The sequence below is a fragment of the Molothrus ater genome, unplaced genomic scaffold (genome assembly GCF_012460135.2).
Source record: "Molothrus ater isolate BHLD 08-10-18 breed brown headed cowbird unplaced genomic scaffold, BPBGC_Mater_1.1 matUn_MA512, whole genome shotgun sequence".
NCBI lineage: Eukaryota > Metazoa > Chordata > Aves > Passeriformes > Icteridae > Molothrus > Molothrus ater.
Genome location: NW_023416848.1, coordinates 154,947 through 159,736, shown reverse-complemented (window position 1 = coordinate 159,736; position 4,790 = coordinate 154,947).

Genomic DNA, 4,790 nt, shown 5'->3' with positions numbered 1-4,790 from the left:
CAAGCTTTGCCCTCAACAGTCCACAGGGTGCATTGCCAGCCCTGTCCCTCTGAAGGGACAAAACAACAGGAAGAGCAGCTGAGCTCCACACAACTTCTGTTGGATGACAACAGCATACAGGATGTTCACATCAACAGATTATTCAGTTCATATATAGGAATGTTTAGCACACAGGGAAAAAAAAGCCCCACCAAAGGTGTAATCATAGAGGGGATCCTCATTTTGAAGTATCATGCTGTACATGTTCCCCTGAAGGATGGGCCACAGCTAATGACAGGTTTCCTTCATCTTCATCCAGCTTGGGAGATCCCAAACTCAGCTTGCCACCCTCCACTGTGGCAGCTGCAGTGACTGCCAGCTCATCAGAACACACAGTCAGGGCTTTGAGCAGCACTTGAGGACTTTTGCTACACAGCTCCTCTGCCACTAGCAGCCAGTGTATCGAGCTCAGTAGCACCCAGACAGTTGTCAGAAGGCTTGCTGTTTAGGGATGCCATTCCAGGTGCTTCCTCAATCCCAAGGTTCCCTTCCTCCCCAGTAAAGGGCCTAGAACCTGGCAAAAGCACATGGCCAGATGGTCTTCAACCCTCCAGAAGCAGTTTCTGTTCTCACCAGGCTCAAAGGCAGGTGCACCACTTTGCTCAAGGTCTCTTGGCTCCGTCTGCGAAGTTCCACCTGCGCTGGAGGGCAGCAGCCTGCTCCGTTTCCGAGCTGGTCTGGAACGAACTGCTCCTCCAGGGCGCTTTCGCTGACGCTGACAGGGAACAAAGCCTGAGCATTTTCTGTGGCACCAATCTCAACACAGACCTCGGTTTTTGCAACACCAATGACAGCACACAAGGATACAGAAAACTCTCCTGAAAAGGCTGGAATACACACCAAATGGTGCTATGGGCCATTCCCACCGGAGCACTTCACATCAGGGAAAAGACAGTCACCCCTGATCTCCCACAAACCTCCTCCCCAAGAGCGAGCCTGTCCCAATGGCTTGGGAATGAAAAGACCAGTTCCCAATTCCAGCACCTTCCCGCCCCCACCGTAAGCATTTCTGCACTACTGCTAACACCCACAGAGATTCAAAACCTTCACTATTCCAGAATGTCAAGTTACATGAAGTTTTCAAAGGTTCCTCTGCATTTGCTACAAACTCTTGAAATGCTTTCTAGAAGTACCCCGGAAAATGTTTTAAGAATCAGGTTTCCATTGAGTAGCAAAGTACTTACTGAGCTCATGGTGGTTTCTGATCAAAAACCACCAGCAAAATAAGTGGGGCAAACACCAAAAAAGGAACGTCAGGGATGTGATCAATCCCTTTGGTTCCTTCAGGCAGCCCACTGCAGATTTTTCGGTGTGACAGAAAACTACTCTTCCAAACCTATCAGAAAAGTAGAGGGGAGATTATCTATTTGGAATGCCAGTTTTCTTGAACACCCCCATGCCCCAAGACTCCCATTCCGGAGTCCCCAATTCCTGTCCAAATCCAGAGGGGAATCCGTGACTCTGGTACTTGAGCCCACCTGCAGCCCATCCACCCATCCTGCAGCCCAGCCCAGCCCCCGAGCATCAGAAGCCTTTCCAAGAATCGTCTGCCCTCACCTGTACAGTCAGTGCAGAGTTTGGCTCGCAAATGTCAGCAAATCGCTCTCTATTCCCAGCCGGGATGGAGAAGACGGATGCTCCACGTCTGCTGTGCAGCAGAGAACCCGTCAACTGGCTCGGGTTCAACCCGTCAACAGAGTCCATGCCAACAGAACCTTGGGAGCAGGAGTGCCCCTGGCAACCAGGGGCAAGATTCCATGCCCAGCTAACGGGTGTCTGCTCTGCCCACCCATGGAGTTCCAGAGGGCAATGGAGGCACCTCAACCATCCCCTGCTGCTGCTGCCACCCACCAGATCAGGGTGCTCAGGGCCCTGCCCAGCCTGGCCTGGAACGTTCCAGGCCATCCACAGCTTCTCTGGGCAGCCTGGTCCAATGTCTCACTGCCTTCACAGCTCCTCTGAACATCTGATCCCAGTCTCCCCCTTCTGATCTAAAACCCTTCCCTTCCCCATCTCTCTCTGCCCCCTTTGGGCACTGCAAGGCCACAGTGAGGCCTTCCCGGCCTCTGCTCCTCCCCAGGCTGGACAGCCCCAGCTCTCCCAGCCTGGCTGCAGAGCACGGCTGCTCCAGGCCTGCACACATCCCCACGGCCTCCTCCGGCCCTGCTCCACAGGCCCATCCTGCTGCTGCTGCTGCTGCTGCTGGGCCCAGCTCCACAGGCACATCCTGCTGGGCACTGCTGGGCACAGCTCCACAGGCCATCCTGCTGGGAACTGCTGGGCACAGCTCCACAGGCACATCCTGCTGGGCACTGCTGGGCACAGCTCCACAGGCACATCCTGCTGGGCACTGCTGGGCACAGCTCCACAGGCACATCCTGCTGGGCACTGCTGGCCGGCCGGCACAGCTCCACACATGAGGCCTCAGGGGTAGAGCAGGGACAGGAGCTGCACCTCCCGCCACCCTCAGCCTGAGCAACCCAGGCATCACTGGAGTCTTCTGTGGCTAAAGAAACCTCACCAAACCACACCTCCCCAATCAGAAGGAAAGTTAAACCCTTCCTTAACCCTCCTCCTCCAGGTTTATTAGTCTGTTGCTGTTTTAACTCCTACCAGAGTGTTTTAACTTTAAACCCTAGTAAATAGCAAATAAAACAAAATCCAAGTTTGTTGAGTTTTTTCCAAACTGATGAAAAGATCTAAGCAGTCTGATCCTTATTTCAAGTCTCTGAAGTCTTGACATTTTCAGGTCTTCAACTACTCCTCTATCAGAATTTCCCAACAGGGCTGAGGAGTTTTGCTCTGCTCCCGGGGACAGCACCTTCCTCCTGAGGCCCTGCTCTGCTGTGGAAGGTGACACAGCAGAAGCAGCAGAATTACTGCTCAGTTTTCCTTCCAGCCACTCTGCCACGGCACCTGCATTCAGAAGGGTGGGCTGGGGCTCCTGAGAGCAGCAGGGAACCCATCTCAGGCCCTGGTCCTGCTGGGTGCTCTGTGCTGTGGGGAGAACGGTGGGAATTGACCCAGTGCTGTGGAGAGCACAAGGATTTGTTCCGCTCATGCTCTACGTCAGGCGGCTCATTTCTTACAAAAGTTTCTCTGTTATTACAATCCATCCTTTTGGGTAATTGACAGCATGGTGAGTGTTGAAGTATGGGAGGGATGACTTTTCCATTTTTTGAAAAATCCCAAAGGAGATTTAACACTTTACATAAAAATGCTAAGATGCTAAAGCAATTCCAAACATACATTTAATATATGAATAATTAAGCACCTTGTATGACTCCCAAAGCACTGATTATGAGAAATGAACCATGTAAATATGCTTTCTTTCTGGTCTGGCTTTTCAAAGCTCAAAAACCCCACTTCTCCTATGCCTACAGATCAATGATGAAATGAGCTGAAAATGTGCTTTTCCTTCAGCTGACAACTGCACACCAAGACTGAAACCAGTGCTTCAACTCTTCAGTTACCTTTTGCTATTCAGTGCATTCCAAGATCAATACTTTCTAAAAATTATATATATTTGTTTAGACAAGAAAAGGGTTAATTATTAACCATATACCAAAATATTCAAAGAAAATTGCCTCAGCTTATGCTGTTGAGCCATACTAACATCTGTTTAAACCTATTGTAAAATCAGCGCAGTGCCATTTCATTGCAGGTTACTTAAGATCAAACTTACTTTACCAACAATTGCTCTCTTGACTGAGAATACCTGGCCTTGCATGTCACCTAGGAATACAGCTTTTAGAAAGACAATTTAGACAATTTAGTTTAGAAAGACAATTTAGACAATTTAGAAAGACATTTCTGCTTACTGTCGTTGCATCCACCAAGTAGCTAAAAGTCTAGCAAAAATGGGAAACAGAAAGCACCGCTCTAAACTTTATGGCCATCCTGTAAGTACATGATTTTATTTGTATCTGTTGAAGAAATATCTTTGAGTAATTTTGACAACTCAAGTAGTTTTTCTTAAAAACAAAAATCAAAAGATCACTTTATCAGGACAATACAAATGTTTTCATTTTTTTATTAAGATCAAGCCACATAAAAATAGGGGGTACAATGAACCTTGTTTATTACTACCTCTGCCTAAATATGGTGATATTAAGACATCTTGAGATATGACTGAGGAAGCAGATAAATAACACACTAAAGACAAAAATTAAAAACCAAAATAAAGGATACATGTCCACATAGATGACCAACTTTAAACACACAGAGGACCTCAGTTCAATTTGTTCATCTGAGTTTTCTGTTTCATGGTACAATGAATTTACAGTTGCATTTCTAGCTGAGATCTGCCTTTGTCTCTTTATTACTTTTGGATAACAGAATCATTTTCTTTCCTCTCTTATGTCCAGTGAATTTATCTCTGGACAATTGCATTTCTCTTCAGTGGAACTTAGGACTGTCTGGCTGTAATTGAAGGAACTGGAGCTACAACACACTTGTACTGCCAACAGCTCAAAGTCAGCTACCAACTATATGCATTCAAAACCACATTCCTTCAAAAGCCTCCAGATTCTAATTCTAATGAAACCTTACAACACTCAAAGCAGCAGTTTGTTAATGTACCAGTTATTCTCAAAGAACCTTGCTTTCTTTGGATGTGTGCACAACCTGCTACTCTTTCTATCTTCTGAGCTATGAAATCAGCACATTTTCACCAAAGCGTGCACCAGAGTCTGCCCTGAGAAATCGGATCCCTCTCACCCCGAGCAGGCCCTGCTTCTTTTTCCCCGTAC